Raw genomic sequence first — 17,258 nt, 5'->3', positions numbered from 1 at the left:
TAACTTGCAGGCCATTCTCTTACTTTGTGTGTGTCTGACTGTGTTATGTAACTTCAAGAAGTGTGTGTGTGTGTGTGTGTGTGTGTGTGTGTGTGTGTGTACATGCAGCATACTCTTGGCCTCACATAAGAAGTCCTGGGAGGAGAAAATGGTTTGCAGCTGTAGGCGAGTGTGCTGGAGTGTCTATTTTAAAAACACAGACAGTGACACCAGACGCTCGGATCGTTCCTAAAGAAGAGCCTCTCTGCCTCCTTCAAGACCCAGGACGCCCCCCCACCCCCCCACGCTTTCAGCACTGACTTTTGTGAGCGTTCGGAACAGTTTGGTGGGCTGTTTAGGTGCCAAGAGGATTGGCAGTACTGTTATTTTTGTAGTTGTTGAATAAGCTAGCTAGAGCTATTATTGTGTGATTAAACCACATTTGCACACCTCCACCACACGCCGTTAGAGTACCTGCATAGACGTTTCGAGAGAATTTAGTGGAATGAAACTGTAGCAGTAGACTACAAGGTGTTGTTGGGGTTTTTTTCTAGGATGTCGTAGCTAGGGGTTTTAAGTAGGACAGTGGCAGTGTTTGTGTGAGGGTGAACACACCTCTCAAACCAGAGGACGCTGGGGACACATGGCTATACCCCGTAGCTAGGGTGTTGTGGCTACTGAGTTTTTTCTATTTTCTACTGTAGGACTGTGGCAGTGTGTATGTGTGAGGTTGGAAATACCTCTGAAACCATGCAGCTACAGTATGTTTATGTACACTAATATACGCACACACTTACTTATTTAGCAAGACCAATAAATAGCCTTAAAAGCCAGTATGACCCACTTATCTCCTTTCAGCTCAACTTACAACTTAGGCCTACTTCCAACCCCTTAGCCCATACCTGATATCTGTGTGACTCCAGTGTCCGCTTTTTCAAAAAAACAAATAGATGGTCACTCTAGCATTGGGATCACATCTATTTAAGATGATGATCAGCACACATTTAACCAGGTGTGTCCAAACTTTGCTGATATATATATATATATATATATATATAGGTGGAATGTTATTTTGGAGCATTTCTATTGGTCCATTTATCAGGGAGGTTTAAACCCATGTAAATAAAAGCTGCCAGATTCACATAATGTCAAAACGATGATGATGATGAACGAATCAGTAGATGTGGTCCAAGACAAGTTTCCATTTTGCTGTGTATAAATGTGCTGCACCAGGGAACATGTTCCTATGGTAAGATGAGCATCGGCGTTGTATTAAGCTCATGTGTGAGTTTCACTTTTAGACAGCTCACAAAACACAGTACTCATCCTATATAGCTTTTATAAGTGTCCATTTACCATAAAGCGTCCTGACTTCACAAGGTAGTTGGCAGTCCTGCTCAAGGGATTTCAAAGCACAATTTCAATTAAATCTATTATCAAAGAAATGACATGAGTAAAACAATTAACGTACATAATTCTGAACGTTGTTTTTAATGAATATGTTACTAAATACATTTCCAACAGTGTACTCAGCCCTCACAGCAAAACTGTGTATATGGCAGCGCATATGGATACAAAACAGCTCAAACTGTCGTTTTTTCAGCATACATCAAAGCCACGAAGCTAAACTTTAACAGCCGACTTTCTAGGCTTTCGAATATCCCACGTGAGGTCGGTTCAGGTGTATAGGCCCTCGGACACATTCCTGAGAGCCTTTACCCGTAAAGCTCCCCGCTCCTCCCCTCTGTGCCCACAACCATGACTGTGCTGGAGATTTATGTTTGACTGACAGATTTCTGTTAAATGCAAAGGATAGGAAGTCCCGCCCCTCAGCCCCGGGGCATTTCCACCGCACCTGGTGATGAGAAGCGGGTCTGAGAAACGACAGGTAAGACAGATCAAACGTAGGGTCTGTGCACTCCTAAGCATCACCAGCGCTGGTTCTTCCTGTGCTTAAGGAACTTTTGGAGGTACTGCGGAGGAACCTTCAGGGAAGCATTTTCTTCTAAAAGCCTTTCATTGAAGCTTCCTCAAGGATCTTATACTTTTACCAGTGTACAGAAGTGCCTGTTGGGATTTCACCACTTTTTTTTTACCAGCAAATACCACTCGTGGGCCGCGTTTACTGGGGCCTAACAAACCTCGGCCAGTTCTCCCACGCGTTGGCAAGGCAATCCATCAAATAGCTTAAAAAGTTACCCAAGACGTCTCTGATGTGCCTGATCTGCAGTGCATCTGAGATTTACTTGGCCAGACAAATTTTCTTTTCCAGCCAGACGTGAAATTGCAGGTACTATCAGAGTATAAATTACACACCTGAATTGTACCGCCCTTTTCCACTAATACAAAAAGGGGCCGAGATCTCAACTATGCATGGCAGAAAGATGGAAAGAAGGAGGGAGAGAGAGGAAAAGAGAGAGAGGGGGGGCTGAGAGACTCAAAGAGCTATAATCTGATGAATTATTGTGATTTACTGTGGTCACTGACTCTAATGGTGGCTTACACTTGCTCTTTTTGTGTGTATGTCTATGAAAGAGAGAGAGAGAGCGGGAGAGTTTGGGAGAACGCTCTGCCTTTGATGTGCAAGTCTGCTCCACTTCAGCTATGTAAAGTATCGGACCTGTCCCTAAGGCATGGTGTGTAAAATCTACAGTGAATCAACCTGACAGCATGGGCTACAGGTAAAGAATGCGTACACTCATCGAGTGGTTAATGAATAATACGCTCAAAGATTAGGAACGGTACAATTAGCTGAATTTAGGGCTTTGGCGAATGAATCACACTTTTTATTAGAGCTGATTATGTGTGTTTTCCCAGGTAAGGACGTTGTGAAAGCCACCAGTCCTCCTCTACAGCAAAGGCTACGAGAGGAAAGGAAATGAAGGAGGAGAAGAGGGGAGGAGAGAGGAGGAGAGAAGGCTGAGGGGAATTGTAAACGCTACAGTTTTAAACTGTGCCCACATTAAACAGAAAACGCAGAGTTTAGTTAATGAGAGGTCTCTCTCTCTCTCTCTCTCTCTCTCTCTCTCTCTCTCTCTCTCTTTTCCATGCCCATGGGTGATATTGTTGAACGGTCTTTGATCTGCTGCCAGAACGCACAAAGCATGCACCAGGGACAGGAGAGAGAGAGAGAGGGAGAGGGAGGGAAAGGAGGTGGAGACAGTGTTTCAGTTACTGTAAGTCTTTAAAGGCCCTGTTCCCTTAGGGAGCTCCAGTACAGGGCCTTGTTTAATGGAGACATAACCATGATTCACCACATGGGGGTTGGCGGTTGTTTGAATGAACACACAGCCACACTGTGCGCCTTATCCCACAGTAGGACACATCCCAGCGAACGCCCGCGCTACAGCAAGCAGCCGGCACAACGAGCCATGGCTAAAACCAGGCTTCACCCTCATCCTTAGTTGAGAGTTAGGACTTACTGCTGGATATTTTTGAGAATCACAATTTCATTCAATCTACTGTTCTGAGTCTTCTTTCTGGAACGTTTTCTGACAAACCGACAAACATGGAATATAAGTATAAATGAAATAAGATGAAATTAAATGTATTTGCCAGAACATAATATTTAGAAAGTACTGCCATTTAAAAGATGCTAGCCAGCTTATGTTATGCTAGCTTTGTTAGGTGGCAGCGGTAGTTGTAACATGTAACAAGCTTAGCTTGTTCCTTATGATTCATGATGAATGGACCAATAGAAATGCTCCTTTTAACACTGACTTCCATTCAAAGCTAAGAAAGTTGCCAGTTTGGAGCTATGATGCTTTTGCGTGACTGGGACAGTATGTTTCCTGGGCATGTATTAAGCCTAGTCTTGGACTAAACTGGTGTGCTAACGGTCAATCGCCACTGGAAATGACTTGTCATTTAAGCTTTGGCTTGACATGACATGGACAACTGGCCATTTGTTAGCTCAAGATAAGTGTATCTGCTATTATCTTGCACAGTGAAATGACATAGAGCTTCCCTGTCATTTTAACATTTCACCCTCACTTTCATTGCAACATGCGAGCTAAACACAAAAAGCTAAATAGCTTACTAGTTTGGTAGCTGAGATGCTAACTGCATCAGCGGATGATCTAAGAGGAGGTCAGCTTGGTAGGGGGGCCACTACTGTCACCACAGCGGCATAACGATCTCCACAATCCTTCTAGGAATCAGAATGTTCTTGAAGTGCTTAAGAAGTTAGCAGGTATTCCACAGAAGTTCATCATTTCCTCCCTTTCAACACTAAAGCATGAGGTGCTTCACTACAGTAAAACAGCTGGACATTGATCAGCTGAAATAACCGGAGACACTTATCATATTGATCGATGTTTGGGTTCATTTGCAGCATTCAGCCGCTTACCTATTTGCAGTGAGACCACCCAACCAAAGATTCCAGCGCTGATCCACTCATTATTTTTGCTCCTCACAGCTGACAGGGTTTCTTTGAGGTGTTGAAAAGGGCGATTTAGCTTTGAGAGAACATTCCTTTACCACTCTATCCTATCTCATCATTCTCTGTCCAGGAGAAGGTCCCTAAACCCAGAGTGAACCCTGACCTCTAGCACAGACCTTTTCTCTGCGACCCCCTTGCCGACAGGGAAGAGTCGCGCTCATCCGTCTAGTGCCCTGTCTGCTCCCATACTCATTAGGCTGGATTTGTCTGTTTTTACACTGCGTCTATTCATCACCTGTGCCATTCTCAAAGGCCTCCGAGGACGTTTGTCCTTTTGCTCGTGCTCGGCGGCTCTCGGTAGAGGTGAATCAGCTCAGTTTGAGGTGTAAAGAACACAGATATTATTTTAATAAATTTTTTTACACAAGTAAAGAAACGCATAAAGCATGGGCTGTAGTGTTTAGACCTTATAATGATGGTTGCTAAATGGAAAGGCATTAAAAAGCAGTGGAATGTAATCAGAAAGCCTTACCCAGCTTGTGTCACTGTTTGGGTTATGTTACTCATTATACTCCTAATCAGGTTTTACGTAACCTGAGCCGAATTTCAAAGTGCTCTTTCCAGCCCCATTCACTGACCTGTCCATTCATTCACCGCATTCCTTCACTCTCATCTTCCCCAAGCAAACCCACTAGGGCCTTCTTCAGCATTCATAGGGTCAGTTAATGTTTGCATGTCCCGAACGCAATTTCACTGTGTTGCGTTTAGTCAACAGTTCAAATTCTCCTACTTCTCTCTATTTTAACTGCCCCACACTTCATGCGCCCACTCACATCGACTAGATACAGCTCAGCATGGACAACTTAATCCCTAAGCTCTGATTTCACCTATAACCTATCAGAAGCCCCGCTGGTCTAGCCGTGTCTGGATGGAGGCTGGCCTGGCGCCTGATAGCGAACAGCTGTGTCTGCCGCTGGCCAGTCCACGCTCATTAACCGCAGGGCCTGGCCCACCGCGACAGCTTCTGTACCTTGCTCTGCAGCTAGTGACTAGCTGCTAGAGCTGACACTAAGGCCCCATAAAGCCCGGCAGGGTTAGCTGATACTTCCACATAGCATGGAGGGGAGGGGGTGAGCGAGAGAGAGAGAAAAGCTAGACAAATCCATGCTTTTCCATTTGTATACGGGCACACAGATGCCAATAATATTCCAATATCCTGATGCCTCACTAATGTTGTTACATCTTGTGACTGTGATCTAAGAAAGCCCCAAACATAGATTTTGTTTTGTTAGCGACAAAAACTCTTATTAAACACAGGAATAATTATATATTGTATGTCAAATATCACTTATGTTGTACTCTGTCCAAACTGAGCTCTAAATGAGCTCACATGCTCACTTGGGGAAAAAAAAAACAGTGCATCCAACAAGAACAAAACCTTGTACTTATTTATTACAGCAATAAAAACATGGTAGTGCACAGAAAGCGTAGAAACTCCTCTAGCAGCAGACAGCGCAAAGTCATCAGTCAAATGTTTAAAGCTGATATAGATATGTTCTGTCTTTTGTCTATACTATTAGGGAAATTTTTTGTGAGGCATTTGCTTTTGCCTGGGACTGAGACTGGACCTTCTCACCGAGACAGTTAGTTTAAGTGTGCCATGAGCTGTGATTTTCTTGCTGAGGCATTGGAGTTTGGCAGGGCCTTAAGCTAGGACGTTCTTGCAGCGGCAGCAGAGTTTGGCTGGGCTGTTAGCCAGGACCTTCTCACTAAGGTAGATAAGTTTGGTAGGGTCGTAAGCTGGGACTTTCTCATTAGGGAGTAGAGTCTAGCTGAGCCATGAGGCAGTAGAGTTTTGCTGGGCTGTGAGCTGTGATTTTCTTGCTGAGGCATTGGAGTTTGGCAGGGCCTTAAGCTAGGACGTTCTTGCAGCGGCAGCAGAGTTTGGCTGGGCCGTTAGTCAGGACCTTCTCACTAAGGTAGATAAGTTTGGTAGGGTCATAAGCTGGGACTTCTCATTAAGGAAGCAGAGTCTAGCTGAGCCATGAGCCAGGACTTTCTCATGAGGCAGTGGAGTTTGTCTGGGCTGTGAGCTGGGACCTTCTCTCTGAGGCAGTAGAGTTTTGCTGGGCACTTTGCCAGACATTCTTAACAAGGCAGCAGAGTTTGGCTGGGCTGTGAGCTGTGATTTTCTTGCTGAGGCATTGGAGTTTGGCAGGGCCTTGAGCTAGGACGTTCTTGCCGAGGCAGCAGCATTTGTCTGGGCCGTTAGCCAGGACCTTCTTAATAAAGGTAGATAAGTTTGGTAGGGCCAGAGGCCAAAGCAACAGAGTTTGGCTGAGCCATGAGCCAGAACTTTCTCGAGAGGCAGTGGAGTTTGTCTGGGCTGTGATTCGGGACCTTCTCTCTGAGGCAGTAGAGTTTTGCTGGGCTGTTTGCCAGACATTCTTAATGAGGTAGATATGTTTGGTAGGGCTGAAAGCTGGGACTTTCTCATGAGGCAGTGGAGGTTGTCTGGGCTGTGAGTCAGGACCTTCTCTCTGAGCTTCTCTTTCAGGCAGTACAGTTTGACTGGACCATGAGTCTGGCAGGGCCGGGAGTTGGGACCTTTTTGTATCGTGATTTTACTTAGTGTGTGTGTGTGTGTGTGTGTGTATGTGTCGTTGTGTATCTTCATATTACTATTACTAGATTTTGCTTCGAAAAAGTCCTCTGTCACAGTGTCCAGCGTGGCAGCTGTTCACTGCTGACTGGAATTTAGCTGGAAAAAAACCAAGCTTTGCTTCCCATTGAAATGCTACACAGACGTGTGGACAGCCAATCAGAAGACACCTGACAAAATCCCAATAGATGTGGCCACCTTACCGTTGAGTAGATATCAGACACTGTTTATGTGCTGGAGGAGCGTCTGAGACTAGCGTTAGAATAACTGATTTTATCGCAAAGGGTCCGCAACTGTAAACAAGCACACAATCTGAAAAGAACCATCTCCATCTGTCTGATTGTATCTGGCCTGTGTTTATACATTATATGTGCCCGGCAGAGCGCTGTGCTCATGAGCACCCGCTTCACTCACACTTCCTTTGAAAAGGAATGCACTCAGCATAACCGACTCTCAGCTGCTCTTGTGGACAGTGTAAACAGCCGGGGCCTAAACACACTGTATGACTGAACACACACACACACACACACACACACACACACACACAAGTAAAACATGCTGATTTAATTACAAAGAAAACAGTCTACTCTACAGCACCATAACAAACAATCAGACAGACACACACATGCACACACAAAGCGCGACCATGCGGCGGATGGCTGAGTGTGTGGCACTGTGGAAGTCCCCTACTGTCAAAGCAGCGTGTACCACTTCAGTGGGGTATCAGACATCAGACACTTCGTCTGTGTGTGTGTGTGTTGGTGTGTCGGTGTGCTTAATTGGTGTCGAACAGACTCTTAAGCCTCAGCTGATACTGGAGGAATTAGAGAGACAGGAATCTCTATCTCTCTTTCTCTTTCTCTTTCTCCGTCTATCTCTCACCCCTGTCTGCCTCTCTCTCTCTCTCTCTCTCTCTCTCTCTCTCCCTCTGTTGGTCTATCTGTCTCACTGTCAGTCTGTCTGTCTTTCTATTAGTCAACTTGCAACAATTCACAATTTAAAGACAGTAAATTTAGTGAATCATTTCTTTTAGTTTGTGCATGCACACACACACACACACACACACACACACACACACACACACACACATATATACACTCATTTAATCTGCCCTCTGGCTAGTCCGTTACAGATCCTTCATCTTTCTTCAGGTTTGTCCTGCTTTTCAGATGAGAGCAGTCAGACAGGATTCACCGACAAGCGGCAACAAGCAGCGCTCACCAACGGCTCACACCAACACACCTAGCAGTGTTGCGCAAACCCAAACACACACTGCTCTACTGAAAACACACACTTTCAGTCCACACCGCTTCCAAGGATAAAGACAAACACATCTAATGCCTCTCAGTCTCAGATCGCATTCATAATTTATTTTACACATAGATATAAGGGTGTCCTTATTTGAAAGTTTTATCCTCCAGTTTCTTCCCTCATCACACAGGTTGTCAGCGAGCTAGCACATACTTCGTCTTTTCAAACTGCACCAACACTAACGGCCTATTCAAATTCTAGATGTCAGCGAGGCCAGTTATGCCCTCGTGGACTCTGAGTAACAGATGGCTGTGGCATCACCAGACCCCCCTCATCCAATTTCCAATGGTAATCCCCATAGGCCGCATCAAGCTCAAATGTTTATCATAACCCTTCCGCAAGTAAACTCTCTCTACATTAAACGTTGAGACCCTTACACAGCCGGAGCGCTTCATCATCTGCAGAACAGTGTGAGGAATCAGTGGGCTGTACATGCCGGCAGCATCAGGTCATGAAACCTGAGGAAGTGATGACATTTAATGTTGTATCCTCTGGAACATTTTAAAAACATGATTAACACAATGCAATATATATGTTAAGTTCCACCTTAAAATGATGCTGTAGTTACATTCTTTAACACATCATTTAAGGTGGAATGGAAGACTCCATAAGGAACAGGCAAAAAAAAAAAAAAAAAAAACTACAGCTTTGTGGATGCTGGGATGTCATAAATCATTGCATTCGATGACAGAAATGTGGTATACTGAGATAAAGCAACAAGATGGTTAAGTTACTAGAAGCTTGGCAGCAAAGCAGGACATTTTAGTGCTGTTTTTTGCAAATTTTACGAGGGAATGACACTATAGGTGGGTCATTTGGTCAAAGTACCTTAAAACAAACAAGTTCAAACAAGCATGACAGCCCACACACTGCCGGTAACAGGGGGGTTATTGTTTGTGGATTAACTCAGATTGCAGGTATTTTGGCAGTGTTTTCAGGATGCACTATATGTTGTGGGAAGACTATTCAGTGGACAGATTTGATAAATCAGTAGAATAGCCCTGAGTCTCTACACAAATTAGGTATGCTCCTTGTGAAGAGCCTTTAAACTAGTAAGGAACCTTTACATCAAGTTCTTTGAACTTTAAAATGTTCTTCACATTTATATTTACAAAAAGTATGAGACCTTTATGAGACCAAAAATGGTTCTTTTATGGGATTATCTTTTTTATAATAATATTACAGGACTAAAAGTACCCTTAAAAACTTGCATCAAGTTGCGATGGAATAGAATTACAACAGTACCTCCTTAGCAACAGTGTTTGCATTGTGAAGATACTGTTCAGTGTACAAGGGAGACATGATTCATTCAAATGTAAGTATTTAAAGACATTTAGGCCTTTAACCTCTTTGTTCAGACACGAAATATGACTTAACTAATGTTAACTGAAGCTAACGCAACCCTTAAAGCAACATTAGCTCAAAATGATTGTGACTCTTGTCCAGAAATGCATGTGTAAAGCATGCCCTTTACTGGTGGCTCCAAGTGCAGAGTACACTTTCCTACTGCCCAAGAACAAAAACTTCGCATAATGCTGCTTTAACCTACTTACTGTTTTTACCAGCTTTTTTTTTTTGCCAACATGATGTTGCTTTCTTGCTGTACCACCCTAGCATTAGCGTTTGTGAAGATTTTTGACTTTAACTGATCCAGACCTTCATTTTAGCTGAGTCATTTCCTTACTTCTTCTTCCTCCTCTCTCTTTCTCTCTTTCATTTTCACTCTGAGTGGAAGATCCTGTTGGTGACAAGTCTTGCTTACGGAGGGCAACTGAAGGCAACAGAAGGAGAGAGAAAAAAGAGAGACAAGACAAAATGGAGACAGAGAAGGGGGGGTTGGAAGCGTGAGGGATAGAACATGATAGACCTGTGGTTGTACTGCATGACAGCGCTCAAACAGCTGTGCTGGAAGGTGAGCAGAAGAAGTGAATAAAAGCTAGTCAAAGCACTTAGTCTTAAAAAGCAGTAAAGGGAGGATGGTGTGTGTTAGGGTTAGTGTGTGTGTATGTGTGTGGTGGGGAGAGTATGGTAAAGCAAGATACCTTTCCAGCACAGCCCTTAAAGCAACACTACATAGCATTTTTACCCTAAAATCTTAGCTTCAAAATAGCAGAATTAGCTTGTCCAAAAATGTGCGTGTAAAGTGTCCTTTAGGGGTGTCTCCAAGTGCAAAGGTTACTTCCTGACTGTAGGGGGGGGGGGGGGGCCCAGGAACAAGAAATACAGATTCTTGCATAATGCTGCTTTAACCTACCTACTATTTTTACCAGCTGGCTAACATGATGCCGCTCTCCTGCTATTTGTTGCAGTACAGCATACATTATTATATATATATATATATATATATATATATATATATATATATATATATATATATATATATATATGATCAATAATAATAATAATGTTATTAAGGGTGCATGGTTTTGCACAGCTCCAGGAGTGTGAGGTGTAAGTGTATGAGTGAATGGGCGTGTCTGTGTGTAGTACCCTGTGTTGTACTGGGGCCTTGTCCAGGTGGTATTCCTGCTTTGGACCCAATGTTTCTAGGCAGGCTCTGGGTCTTACTTTAGGAAATTTTGGAGATCAGTTCATTTTCACCTCTCTTGGCTATTCACAAAATCAAATATTCTGACCAGGGGTGCCCAAACTTTTGCATGCCACTGGCCACTGTATGCTTCCATGTTCAGTTTTGTTTGTATCTGAATGTAATGGTAGAATGGTAAATGCTGCCTCTCTCTCTCTAGGTCTTGCTCTCTCTGAGACACACACACACACACAGGAAGAATGTAAATACTTACACATCAAGCTAAATCCATGGCATGTTGCAGACACATGTGTGTGTGTGTTTCTGAGCACAAGAACTGAACTCAAACGCACCCTGAAGGCAATCGCCGTACCCCACGTCAGATCAGATTGATTGATTACCATGCCCTTACAGACGATCAGTCATTCAAAGCCTCCATCCTACACACACACACACACACACACATCCATTCTTAAACACACAAATATGTGTAGGAAGACTCCAATTAGCCATTACACTCAGCAACAGTTTAAACCTTTAATATGCCATTAATTCCTTAACCTAAAAGTGCACAACATGAGAATGGCCTGTAATAGCTTTTGATATTCATTGTGTTCCAAATGCAGAGTCTGATTGGCTGAACAGTGCTCTACCTGTGTTATTAGATCCGATTACAGCACAGCTTTTAATCATACCTGTGTAATTTCACTGACCACAGGTTGTCGAATAAAAACAAGGCTCACGTTACTCGTAAGTTGCTGGAACTACTTTTTCTTGCGGAAGTGGACGCCAACAAGGAAAATGTTCTGGAAACAGTGACATAAATTTGTGCTGTTTTTTTATTTTCTTACGAAAGTTTTACCCCATATTATATAGCCGTGATGTTACCCGTGGCAGCTCTATCACAAAGAAAAACACAGAGCAAAATGAACGACATTTATGGTCTGATATAAGCGTTGTGTGCCAGAGAGTAATGCAGCCTGAGTGCAAGTTTTGTATGTTTTTATATAAGCCGGCAGCACGTGGACAGCCTTTTCCTGGACACCGGGTTCACTCTGGACTTCACACACTAAGGAGACCCAGCCAAAGCAGTAGCACATGTGGAAACACTTCAGCATCACCTTTAACAACCCTGCTGGCAGAGGACAGGGTTTTGGAATGGGGAGGGGAGTTGAGGAGGGGGAGATGAATGAGTGAGCTGTGCCAAGAAACACACTCCTCTCAGCTGTTTCCCTCCCTCTCTCCTGCCAATAGGCATTCTGCTCTCTCTCTCTCTTTCTCTCTCTCTCTCTCTCTCTCTCTCTTTCTTTCTCCCTGTACACATCTGTGTGTTAGATCATGTGGTGGCGCTGTGCTGTGTAGCAGCTCTTTATGGGCCGTGGAAATGGCTGGAATGTCCTTATAACAGCCATGGGAGTGACCCTTCCTCAAAGACCCTGATTATGTATCATACACAGGGCACAGTGGAGACAGCTGCCCTACGTGGGTGTGTATACTTGGTAGTATAGGTCTGCAGATAGAATGGCAGCATGTGTGTGTGTGCTGATTTTTGTATTACTACATTTGTGAGTGCTTAGACGTAAGGAATACTGTAGATGATGCGTTAAATGCTGGTCCCAGGTCTTGACACTTACAGCCCAAGTCAACACGCTATCGTGTTTAATCAAGTTCCAAGTCATGATTGCAGTATCGAAGTCGAGGGCGACTAATCCCATGTCTCGACATTCACGTCTCAAGTCAAGTCACGAGGGATATGTCGTGCGTCAACACAGGGTAGTCTCAAGACCAGTCCTAAGTCAAGACAAGCTAGTCTTAAGTCAAGTCCCATATTCATTTATGACATGACTCAAGATAAATCCCAGTTCAAGATAGGCTAATCTCAATCTCAAATCTCAACTAGGCTAGTCTCAAACCTAGTCCCAAATCAAGACAGGCTAGACTCAAAACAGGTTCTATATTAAGACAGTCCAATCTCAAGCTAAGTCCCAAGTCCCAAATTAGGATAGGCTAGTCTCAAGTCAACTCCCAAATCAAGACAGGCTAGTATTAAAATGGGTCCTATGTCAATACGGTCCAATCTCAAGACAAGTCCCAGGTCAAGATAAGCTCATCTTAAATCAAGTCCCAAATCAAAACAGGCTAATCTCAAAACGTCCAAGACAGGCTAGTCTTAAATCAACTAATAGTCAAGACAGGCTAGTCTTAAACTAAGTCCCAGGTCAATACTGGTCTTGATCTAGTCCAAAATCAAGACCAGTATTAAGTCACTGACTATGTTTTCAAGTCTTGAGGATATTGTCTGAGTAAGCAGTGCTGCATGTTATAAAAATCACTCAGGATAAGACTGTTAAATGCTCTAAATGTAAATGCTAGTCTCAGATCTAGACATCTAAAATCAACCTCCAAGTCCTGACACGCTAGTCTCAAGCCAAGTCTCAAACCATGACTTTCTCAAGTCAAGTCTCAAGTCAAGCGTCAAGTCAGGACAGACAAGTCCAAGCATTCACTTGCCATCTAGATTAGAAACTTAACTGAAGTACAGTATTTGCTCAGTATTGAACGTATACACAGGTGAATAATGAATATCATATGCTTAGACACCTTTAAGCCTAGCAAGCAAATGCCACCAGCATTGTGAAGGCTAGCTAGAGAAAGAAGGAACCACTTTCAAAAGTTTAAAAGCATGACTGAAAAGATGTGTGATAAAAAAAGGAAGGAAGTAACCATTTGAAAAAGACGTGCTGGAGTCCAAGATGGAATTTAGTTCACAGTCCAGCCCAGACCCAGCCATGTCTCAAGTCAACAGGGCTCATATCAAGTCACAAGCCGTCCCAAGTCACAACATTACTTTCAAGCCAAGTCCCAAGTCATGACACTCAAATCTTGAGTCAAGTCTTGAGTCAAAAGTCCTAAATCCTGACACTTAAATCTTAACTAGTCACCACAGGATAGGCTTGGTTTCTGAAGAAGTCCTGGAAGATTCTGGAGCGGTCATTACAGTTGCTTGACTTGAACCCCATAGAAAATCCTTGGTGGGATGCGCGCAGCATGCAAGCCCAAGAATATGACTGTTCAGACAAATCTGATTTTGCCATATCAAAATTTGTATCAAGATTGATTTTTGACAGTTTTTGGAATCAAGCCAGAATTGGAACCAAACCAGATTTTGAGGGGGTTTGAAATGCCATCGCAATCGGATTTGTACAGATTCGTCTCAGGCTGGACCCTCTGGACGCTCTGGATGCTGCAATCTACACCACAAACTACAACAACATCAAATCCATCTTACCTGCTTCTGCGTATAAAAGCAGTGCGTTAGTTACCACCATGCGGATAGGTTTGGGATGTCCGGACATGTCAATCTTATCTTTTCTCGTGCAAATAACAGTGCGGACAGTCATCTCAAAAGATCTGCATTGAGAAACAAATATGACTTGGCTGCAGTCTGAGGATAGGAATGAGGGCTAAGATACTTCAGGATTGCTGCCAGAAGCTGGTGTGTTGCTATGCATCACGTTTGCTGCAGGTCATAAAAGTAAAAGGGTTCTACTAAGTACTAAAGAGGCTTGTGATGAAGGGGTTAAATAATTGTGAGACTGCAGTGGGTCATTAAAAGTATCAGTATGTATAGTTGAATGTGGAGAAAGTACTTGTTCTATCAGTTGTGTTGAGATATTTAAATTGGTCTTGTTTGATTGGTTTATTGTAAACAAATGAAAATTGTGTACATTTTGCTAATTTGAATAATTTACTTTGACTGTAGTCAATCTGAACCATGAATGCTGGCCTGAAGAGGTGTTGTGGTCACTTGACTTGTCCTTGAACTGTGCACTTTGGCAGGAAGGCGGGATTTTTACCGACATGCAAAACCTCTGCTTCCTTTGAGTAAAATGTCAAACACATCACAGCCAGGCAAACTGCTGCTAATGCAACATCACTAGACAGCTGAACACACTTGGAGGAGAACACTAACTGCCAGTTTAACAGACACATTTAATAGCACATTTACCAGGTAGTCATACAGTACTGACAAGAAAATACTTCTAATAAAATATGAAATACTTAGTAAGTACCCGTAATATTTCAGTATTTAATAGTAAGACACTGCTTAATGTTAGTAAGTACTTCCACACTGCTTTAGTGAATACCTGCTAACCCTATAAAAAGGAGCAGGTCAGCGCAGGTAACAAAGGAGGCAGTAATTATAGCCTACCAGTGGATAATCTAGTCACTACTTAATTTCCAATAAAGTAAGTCATCTGATATTAATGATAATATATGCATTTACTGGTAAGTTCTTGGTAATACTGGGGTACACAAGTGTGTATGACAAGTGTGCTGTCATGTATAGATATTGCACAACAACTAGCATTCTCATGCAAAATATGTAAATCTATAAATTACTTGTAACTAGTGAATACAAAGTGCATACATACATACATTTGTACACACTGTATCAGTAAGTAAAGTGAAATTGTTTGTTTCATGAAAACATTTTTTTTTTCAATTTGTGTCTTTAAAAAGTGTTTGTACTGAATAGAAACTTGCAGAAAGTGACATATCACTTTTTTTAACAGTTAAAAATTACAAGAAAGTATCAACGTCACTTCTAGGCTTGGTTATAGGGTTAACTAATACTTTCTATTGTTGAAATGTAAGGAATTGTAAAAATAAATAAAGAAATAAATAATGAACAATTATTGAATTGTGTTGACACAGAAAAACATGCAAAAAATGATTTAGTAATTCAGACTGCTCGTTTAAACATCACTGCAATTTCACTTAGTGAATCACAAGGCAGCACAGTTGAAGCCAGTGAAGCCCTAGTTTCAGCAAACTGCTGCCTTCAGTAGTCCTTTATTACACCATTATTCCATGTTTTTATATAACACAGACAAAGGTTGATTTTTCTTAGACATTAATGTTTATTTTAATGCCAACTAGGAGAAATATGTGTGGTGGGTGGATGGGTATTACTATATTTGTAAGGACTAGCAAAGGTAGGAACATGTTATATTTTTTGAGAACTGGTGCTTTAATTTGAAAAACTAAGTAAGTGAAATTATTTACTTTGGTACTTTAAAGTTAAGGTCAGGTTAGAGGGGTAGTGTTCATTAGCTACAGTAATCATCATGTCAGTGGAAGGTCCTAACAAGTATAGCAGAACCAAAGTGTGTGTGTCTGTGTGTTGCATGTATCACACACATGCGGAACTAAAGCTCTGGCTCCATATGACACATGAGTAGCATACAGCGTCATCTATGCAGAATGTGTGTCTGAGAAATACATTAAAGCACAAGAAACACACACACACACACACACACACACACACACACACACACACACACAGTCTTCATTGGAATCTTTTAAATGAATTTATGTCTTTCAGTGACTGTTAAGTTTTTTCTTTCACTTTGTATGTGTGTGTGTGTGTGTGTGTGTGTGTGTGTGTGTGTGTGCTCAGGATTGTTTGAGCAACTGTCTTCTTGGATGTCAGGTGTTTCATCATTGTAGTCTCGACATTCCTGCTCATGTTTGTATTGTGGTTTTATTGTGTGTGTGTGTGTCTGTGTCTGTGTGTGTGTGTGTGTGTGTGTTTACCGTCACACTCTGTAGATAACCTCTTGTCAGTGAATCAGTGTGTGTGTGTTATCTAGTCCAGCAGAGCTGAATTTTTTTATGGTTGAGTGAATGTCTCTGAATGTCTCTCATAGAACGAACTGTTCTAACCACACACACACACACACACACACACACACACACACACACACACACACACAAACACACACACACACACTCATATAGGGGCTTTACACTTTTTTATTGGACATGCTTTATAGAGAAGTCATACATTTCTTTTGCCTTTACACATGCAGACACACATGCTTACAGTTCTACAATAATTATATTATATATATTAGACTATATTAGAAACACCTACCATATACCTCCACTCACTGGCCACTATATTAGAAACACCTACCATATACCTCCACTCACTGGCCACTATATTAGAAACACCTACCTTGTACTTCCACTCATTGGCCACTTTATTAGAAACACCTACCATGAATTTCCACTCACTGGCCACTTTATTAGAAACACCTACCATGTACTTCCACTCACTGGCCACTTTATTAGAAACATCTACCTTGTACTTCCACTCACTGGCCACTTTATTAGAAACACCTACCATGAATTTCCACTCACTGGCCACTTTATTAGAAACACCTACCATATATTTCCACTTGCTGGCCACTTTATTAGAAACACCTACCATATATTTCCACTTGCTGGCCACTTTATTAGAAACATCTATCTTATACTTCCACTCACTGGCCACTTTATTAGAAACATCTATCTTATACTTCCACTCACTGGCCACTTTATTAGAAACA

Source organism: Salminus brasiliensis, chromosome 1, assembly GCF_030463535.1.
Source record: "Salminus brasiliensis chromosome 1, fSalBra1.hap2, whole genome shotgun sequence".
Classification (NCBI taxonomy): domain Eukaryota; kingdom Metazoa; phylum Chordata; class Actinopteri; order Characiformes; family Bryconidae; genus Salminus; species Salminus brasiliensis.
This window is presented reverse-complemented; position numbering follows the sequence as displayed.